The sequence below is a fragment of the Ursus americanus genome, chromosome 4 (assembly GCF_024610735.1).
Source record: "Ursus americanus isolate L20-20 chromosome 4, mUrsAme1.1.p, whole genome shotgun sequence".
Lineage (NCBI taxonomy): Eukaryota > Metazoa > Chordata > Mammalia > Carnivora > Ursidae > Ursus > Ursus americanus.
Window position 1 is genome coordinate 70984489 of NC_142130.1, and position 9446 is coordinate 70993934.

The following is a 9446-nucleotide window of genomic DNA, read 5'->3' on the forward strand; positions in this document are numbered from 1 at the left end:
CAGAATTTTAGTCTTCTGAGCAACTTATGTGCCTTGATAGATATTCTTAGGCAATTTATGTTGGGTTGTTCCCACGATACTTAGAATTTCAAAAAACTACGAGAAAGAGAATCACCACTTCAGAAAGGAAATAAATAGAACTTTCTTATCGATTTATATCTTATTTTTGAATATAAGCCTTATTGTACTATTAGAACTAAAAACTTCTCAGGTGTGATTTGGGGATAGAAGCTGTTATATCATGACCTCTCTAGAAATTTAAGGGATTTGGGGAGCATCTAATCTAGTTATTTCCCATCACAAAAAAGGAAACATATACAGAGAAATAATTTGCTCAGGCTACACAACTCGTGACTCAATTATCTTTAGAAACTTGGGTCTTATGTCTATTGTTTAACATTTTAGCCACTTTCAGAACTGGCTTTTGGTTTTATAATCTGAAAATTCCGGCTATGACTGAAAACTCCTATGGGAGATTAACTAGAGGAGTGTTGGGTTTTTTGTTGCCTTCTTAGAAAACTTATAGAACATCTGATATAGATATTGTATACATTGTTGGTCAAAAATATTTCCTAGTTAAATAATCCACTGATGAATTTTGAGAATGAAAAACACATTCAAATTAGGTAACAGTAATAGCACATATTTGAAGAATCTGGAAGAACTGCAATTTTTAGCTACAGAACATCCATAGTTACAGGCGCTGCTGACAAACTTCAGTGAGTTGCATAATTGGGTACACTAAAGTCTTACTTTACAAACTGAATTTCAAAAGTAACCCTTACATAAAACAAGTTTTCCTCACCTACCCTACTCTTTGTAATTTTGATTGTTCTTTTGTCATTTGATCATTGTTGAGTTTGCCTCAATTCCAACCCATTTCTTTTTTATTTTATTAAAGATTTTATTTATTTATGTATTTGTCCAAGAAAGAGAGAGAGAGGGAGAGAGCACAAGCAGACAAAGAGGCAGGCAGAGGGAGAAGCAGGCTTTCTGCTGAGCAAGGAGCCCCAGGTGGGACTCGATCCCAGGACCCTGGGGATCATGACCTGAGCCAAAGGCAGAGCTTAACCAACTGAGCCACCCAGGTGTCCCACAACCCGTTTCTTAATCCTTGAAATTATATAACTCTAATTCCTATTTATTTTTTTAAGACTTTATTTATTTATTTGAGAGAGAGAGACAGAGATAGCAACAGAGAGCATGAACCGGGAAGAAGAGGGAGAAGCTTGTGGGGCTTGATCCCAGGACCCAGAGATCATGATCCAAGCCAAAGAGAGACCCCTAACTGACTGAGCCACCCAGTCACCCCATCATTTTGGGTTTAAACTGAAATCCACTGCCATGTTTCCCCCATGATTTTAAGGGAGTAAAAAATATATTCGGGAAAGGGTTTCCAGTTCTTCTTGGAAATATAAAGTGGCAATGAATTTCAAAGAGACTCAAATATATCATTATAAGATATAAAGAAAAGGTAACATCAGATCAATAAGACTTATGTTAGAAACAAATTATTATATCACTTGTTAACAATCATTTCCATTTCCTCAGAAAGGACTTTGCTGTGTGTCACACTGTTTTTGATCTTAAAAATGAAATCTCCAGAAAGCACAACACTTTTTCTTCTCTTAAAGTAAGTTCCTGCTTAGTTGCTAAATTATCTCAAACTTGTTTATCTCAGAAGTACAGATGGCACATTTTAGAAACTTTCCAAATGCCCACCAACACATACACTATTAAAACCATGTATTTTTCTCAGATCACTTAGGAGACAATCTTGTGAAGAGTATTTAAGTAGACTACTCTAAGCATTGGGAAGTAATGAAAAAAGAACTTGTCTGCCCAAAATCTCTTTTTCAAAGAATTACATGACACTTGCCTCTTCTCATAAGGAAATAATGTGAAAAGTACATTCATGATTAATGCTTTCTGATTATATATTCATTGACTGTAAACATTATTTACATGGTCAAAATGTGTGTGACTTCTAAAACCTTTTTTCAGAGCCCATTCAAACCAAATTTTACCTGCTTTCTCATCATTTCATAAGTGTATAAAGAAAAAAAATAATTTTAATAGCCTCATGCTTATCAAAGTTCAACAGACTCATCTGTAGTTGTTGAGGATGTATTAGTTTCCTTACATTCAAGGGTTTTATAGTAGCTAATGAGTTAATAAATGCTGCAGATTTTTGAGAACAGTGTCCCAACCAGATGATTAAGACACCTTGAGTAGGGAACAGAAGTAATGCTTCTCTGAGAACAGTCAGTATGTAAGAGGAAATTTTATAACCATTTTGACCCAACCTTCCACAGATTTTACTAAGGGTAATGACAGCTGTTATTTGCTAGTTTTGTAGCAATGCTTAATAAACATGATTCCATGTTGATTTTAGGTCTTCCCAAAAATAGTGGGAAAAAGTGAAATCTCAGAGAACTTGTTTCAGTTTAAATAGCTCTTGAGGGGGTGCCTGGGTGGCTCAGTGGGTTAAGTGTCTGCCTTCCTCTCAGGTCATGATCCCAGGACCCTGGGATGGAGCCCCACACAGGGCTCTCTACTCCACCTGCTTGTTTTCTCTCTCTCTGTGTCAAATTAATAAATACAATTTTTAAAAAATAGTACTCGAGAGGGAAACCTAGGACCCTATTTTCTGACCTCAAGTCCAGTGCTCTTTTCCATACATCATTCTGCCTCCCCAGTAAATTGTATGACAATGAGAGGAAAATATATTTCCTTTTAGAATTTTTAGTCTCTTGGAAAGACCAACTGAGAGTTTTATCTGAGGTAAAATTTGCCTTAAATTTTGAGTTTAATAATCTAGAATTATGAAACTTTAATTTTGAATAGTAAGACCTAAGTATTAAAAGGATTCCAAAAGATTCTGAATTAAAATGTCAATTTAAAAAATAATCTACTACTAATGACTGAATGGAGAAGGATGCTGCAATTAGACCAAATTCAGCTGAGGTCAGATTCTATTGATCTTTATACCCTCATTTGCCTTGTCTCAGCATATTATTGTCACTGTGTGTGTGTGTGTGTGTGTGTGTGTGTGTGTGTGTGAAAAGATAAAAATCTCCTTGGATTCATTTCTATCTGTTTACATATGGCTTTTCAGGGTCAATATCTTAAAAGTTTGGGGATCAAAATGTCTCATTATTGTCCCAAATTCCAAAAATAAAATTTAATAAGAAGGTGTGTTATTTTAGTTTTATAAAAGGAATAAAGCAAGTATCTTGATACTATGTACCAAGTCCTTTATTTGAACATTGATCACTTTGGAGGTATAATTCCCATCAACTTCCCTAATATACAGGTTCCTCAAAAACAAGTATATAGGACATGAAGAGTAAAATAACTAACTCTCCTAAGGAGAAACTTTTAAAGTATATCTTTCGCTCATATTTGTGATTTTTCCCCCAAATTAACCTTTCACCTCTGCTTGAATTCTCTGTGCCTCTTGAGTAGCAGCTGCTCATAAAAGGATTCCTTAAGTAAATTGCTTAGTGTACAGTCCTGAGTGTAAGTGCCACAAGAAAAAAGACTGGCGGTCATGTTGACAAACTTGGCAAGGCTGTGGTTTGAGAATCGTTATACTCTGACATTTACTCAAACCAATCACCTAGTTTTTTTCTACCACATGGTTCCATGTCAATGTCTGCTATATCTGGGTCTATGCTAAGAATGCTCCCTTGTAGGTGAACTACATTTTATCATTTTAGTCAAGAATGAAAGTTGGAACAGTGCCAAAATGTTTGGACTACCCAGTTGGAGCCACATATTAAAACAAACTACCAGAAAAAGAAATTAAGAAAACAGTCCTATTTACAACTACATCAAAAAGAATAAAACACCTGGGAAGATATTCAACCCATGAGGTGAAATACCTGTATATTGAAAACTATAAGACATTAATGAAGGAAATTGAAGAAGACATAAATGGAAAGATAGTATCCAAAGCAATCTACAGTTTTGATGCAATCCCTTTCAAAATTCCAATGGCATTTTAACAGAACTAGAACAAAGAATCCTAAAATTTGTATGAAACCACAAAAGACCCCCAATAGCCAAAGCAATCTGGGGAAAGAACAAAGTTGGAGGCATCACACTCCTTGATTTCAAACTATATTACGGTAATTAAAATAGAATGGTACTGGCATAAAAGATAGACTCATGGATCAGTGGAATAGAATAGAGAAACTAGAAATAAACCCACACATATATGGTCAATTAATTTATAACAAAGGAGCCAAGAATATACAATGTGGAAAGCCTCTTCAATAAATGGTGTTGGGAAAATTGGATAGCCACATGAAAAATAATGAAACTGGACCACTATCTTACAACATACACAAGAATTAACTGTTAATGGATTAAAGACCTGAACATAAGACCTGAAACCAGAAAACTCACTAATTCTTTCCCCCACACACCAAACTTGGTCCAAAGCACAGAAAGAAATCAATGTTACAAAGAAACTTCTAAAAAAAATGTTTAGGGTTGACTATTTATCTATGGCTTTGACTTATGGAACACGGTATTAAAACAGAGAGGTGGGGCGCCTGGGTGGCTCAGTTGGTTAAGAACCTGACTCTTCCGCTCAGGTCATGGTCTCAGGATCTTGGGATGGAACTCTGCACCTGGCTCTGCCCTCTCCTTCTGCCCCTCCCTCCCCTCCTCCTCTTGGTAAATAAATAAATAAATAAATAAATAAATAAATAAATAAATCTTTAAAAAAATCAAAAACAGAGGTGCATGTACCAATATCTGTGAGGATTGTTTCATTTAGCCATTTAATTAATGACTGTGTTCCCATTAGACTGCTCCATTATGGTAGGAATTATGTAAATTTGTGTTCCTCTCTCTGGCTTCAGTATCTAATAGACTCCTTATCCCATAGTAAGCACTCAGTAAATATTATCAAATGATTAAATGAATCTTTGAGAAGTCAAGAATTCTTATTTTGTCCCATTGTTTATTCATGGTGAAAAACTGCATCTGTTACCCTCATTAAGTTGATTAAAAATATCTGCTATTGGCTACAAGAGAAGAGAGAAGGAAACGAGGAGGGGCAAAAGATATGTGATGTAAAAAATATAGAATTCAACTTCATTATACACTAAGAATCTAAAATGTTGGCTTTACTGAGGGAAACTCTATCATCTTCATGTAGGAAAGGCAGAAAATTAACTTAAATACTAACATTTTTCATAAAAAGTAAATTACTCTGCAGTCTAATGGGATCTTAACCAAATAGACTTACAAATTCAAAATGCATCATTGAATACACTTGTAGTCAAACTGGGACATATCAATATAGAGATGAAAGAGGGTACAGTAAATCTATAGCACAGTGGGGAAAAGGGATGAACATTTAAATAATTATATTACTAGAGCTTGTGTAGCAACGTGGTTAAGAAAACAGATTCTGGCGTTCAAACTGCCTAAGTTTTAATTCCAACAAGGCCCTTTACTGTCTGTGCCCCAAATGAGTTACTTAACATCTCTGCGTCATAGTTTTATCAACTATAAACTGGGTAAAAATGACAGTACATATCACATAGGGTTATTGTGAGGATCAAATAAATCAGTAATTATATATTACTGCATTCCAGGTTCTTTTCATATACTAATTATTATTATTATCTGATGAACTCAGTGAATTATCAGCCATGTGTTGTGTGTCCGTGCAACTAAGTAACCTAATGAATCAAGAAGTTCTTTTGAAATCCCGGTTGTCCTAACAGTATTTTTTGTGAAATAAATCCCCCAGACCTACACATACTGCATTGGATTATATATAGGCAATCTGATTTATTTTACACACAGTTATAAAACATACAGAAATATTTAAATTAAATTATATAATTTTATGCTAATGTAGTATTGAAGAATAATGTTTATTTCCAATATTAAGGTTTTACTTTTTGTAAGGAAAAATTCAAGGCAAAAATGAGTTAGTTTTTGACATGAGAATTGCTAGTGGAGCTCATGGCAGCTCTTCATAATTATCTGTGAACTACAATAATAAACAGGCCACCAGCATACATGTTTTAAAAAATCTCATCTAATGTCATCACATACTTGCGTTGAATTTAGGAGAAGCAGTTCATTTTCCGCCTGACTGATAGAGCAAACGTAAGCCACAGAGCAGAAAAGAAGTTGCTAGTTTTTATTGATAGCTATCAATCTTTCTTTACACTTGTCTCAAAACTATGACTTGATGACAGAAACAAAGATATTAAAAGATGAAAAATGCAGTTAATGCCAGGATCTAAATTCGGGAGCTGCGGGTTCTAGATTTTTATAGCAGTGATAGTAACAGATACTTTCATGAGAATGTCCCAGGACGACACTCTGGTTTTGAGTGAGGACTCGAAATAACAAGCATGTAGCAGACCCACAGCAATCTATGTGGACAATTAAAAAAAAAAAAAAAAAAGATTTCCAAGTTATATCTTGCATTTTTTTTTTTAAAGATTTTATTTATTTATTCGACAGAGATAGAGACAGCCAGTGAGAGAGGGAACACAAGCAGGGGGAGTGGGAGAGGAAGAAGCAGGCTCATAGCGGGAGAGCCTGACGTGGGGCTCGATCCCAGAACGCCGGGATCACGCCCTGAGCCGAAGGCAGACGCTTAACCGCTGTGCCACCCAGGCGCCCCATATATCTTGCATTTTTATACTTGATTTATAATTTTTCAGTACTGGTCATCTCCTGATGGGAAAAGGTAACAGATAGCTTTTGGGGATTTTTTGGTTTTTTTTAAAGATTGTATTTATTTACTGGAGAGTGAGAGCATGAGCAAGGGGAGCAGCAGGCAGAGGGAGAAGCAGACGCCCCGCTGAGCAGGGAGCCCGATGAGGGACTCGATCCCAGGACCCCGAGACCATGACCTGAGCCCAAGACAGATGCTTCACTGACTGAGCCACCCAAACGCCCAACAGCTATGTTTTTTAATTAAGCATTCTCTAGCAAGGGCAAGACAGTGAAGAGGCACTGAAGTGGGAATTGGAAAAAAGGATTTGGGTCTTGGCTCTTCTTCTGTGCTTTGAGATTAAGGCAAAATCTTATTATTTGGACTAGCGGGAATCAATCCTACTATCCTCAAGATAATCTGATACTTGAAAATGTAGATGTCAAAATGCGTATTATAATTTCAAGTGTCAGATCATGAAAGCTTCCCTGACTTTATACTAGTTTTACCTGGATTTTCTCTACTCCCTCTCTCTTGTGTGCCCTCAATATACGACTGCCTTGCCCTTTCTCATCTCATTCCCTTGCTTCATCCCAATTTTAATTCCTCTCGTTTCTGGTGCGCAGGGCCTGTAGTTGAGGAACTAAAGAGCAAAGAGGAAAACATGGCTCTCCTCTCAGGTGTCTTCATACACAGCAGCCGGGGTACAACATCGATTTCCTTGGTACATTCCCACTCTTTTTGTCTCACTCATGTCCTCGCTAAGTTTATGTCCTCATTCAGAATTTAAGCGAAATTCTGAAACTTAGTTGCTCTTCCAGTGATACTTAGGTTAAAAAACAACAAAACTAAACTTCAAAGGTAGCTTGAGTGAATTCTAAAAAATTATTTTCACTACTTACAGAAGCAATGCTTTGAAACTCTCAAAGAACTATGTCCTTGGCAGAAAAGATTAAAGATGCATAAAGAATATCTCTACCAGAGTTAGTCCTGGACTAGAGAAACATGGTGCAGAAATAATCGTTGGTGGCAGGGGAAAAGCAAATAGGAAATTCAGTCACAAACTCCACTGAGCAACAAAAATGTTCTGGAGATATGAAATATGAGATTTTGGGTGCCCTTGAAGGTTCACACTCATGGGATAAATACAGATAGAACAGGCAAATCAAAGATTCAGGACCAAACTAAGATGGATCTCTAGACAAAACGGACTATGGGACCTGCCAGTTCTTAAATCGTAGACCCTGGCGTCCAGGATGGACATTTGTCAGTCTCACTTGCCAGCAGGTGGAGGCAGTGAGAAAGGAGTTTGTGACTGAACAGGTATAAGGCTAGTACTTGACTTGGATAACAAAATCTTCTCTGGAATCATTCCATTAGTAGATGCTAAGTCTTAAAATATTTTTAGAAGAGTAAGATACCTCAATTATATCTTGGTTCAATACATTTTGTCGGCTTACCTATAAAACCAATTGCTGTATTTAGCAACATTAATATGATAAAATGCATTGAAACAAATTTGAAGAAAAGCTTTTTCCTTAATTCATAGATTTTGTTGTACTCTCTGCATATGATGAACAATTCCTAGATTTCCATTACTGAGTAAGTCTTTGCCCTAGCACAAACATGCATACATCCTTAAGGATATATTAAAGTGTTTTCAGCAAATTTATCGAAAAGTTAAACCTTAAAAAAACCTTAAAATATGACAAAAAGCACTTGAATATTCTTTATATAAATTACCATGTGCTCTAGGGGAGAAAGATGAATTTGATGGTTGTTCTTAGTTGTGTGTGGTGGGTTGGAGGAGGGAGCAGGGAGAAAAAGGGCGGGTTAAGCCACACTAAATAGAAAAAAGGAAAAAAAATGTGTACTAAATTTGTAAATTACACATATGAACATATTTCTTAAGAAATTAAATTGGATTATAAAGTGCCTTAAAAAGAAAACAGTCATATTTCTGAAGTATTTGGGTAAAAAAAAATTATTAATGAACAGACTTTTCCTTAGGACTCAGAAGTGTCCTTTGTCACCTAGAAGGCATCTGTACTAAATATTTGTTGCATTGTATATTACCTATAAGGGATTATGCGCCTGTATCATATTTAAAGAAAGAAAATTAATTTATTATTTCTTTAAAAGATTTATGTTGAGTGCCTACTGTAAGCCAAGAATTTAAAATGGAATAAAACACTTAGAAATCCTTGCTCTTGCGAAGCTTATATTCCTGTGCCAAAGAAAGAATATAAACAAAGATAAAAAGTAAATATATAATACGGTATTTGGGGATACATTCTATAGACAACAATAAATTAGGGAAAGTGGTAGAGAATACCAGAGAATTGCAATTTAATATAGGGTGAAAATGGCCAAATTCATGTTAACCCTCATACTGGGGACTGGTATCAGTAGGCTGTTGCACCTGAGAAAATCAGATTAACTCAGGATCTCATTACAGTGAGAAGCTTTGCTCCAGGGTACCTTTTTTATGTTTGGACTCTGCTTTATTCAGTATTTAATTTATTCCTAAGCAATAATTTGGCTTAGATGATTCAGCCTAAACAACACACGGCTGCGAATGTATTTTTCTTCGTTCTATTTTCCTTTAAGAGTAACTGTGAGCATAGCTGCTGTAAAACACCAGATGGAAAGGAAACAGCTCGACACCATCTTTTCTTCATCTGTACTGCCGTGGTACTCAGTTTCTCATTGTGCACAGGAACTTGAAAATTCCAGGCGTCAGATGTGG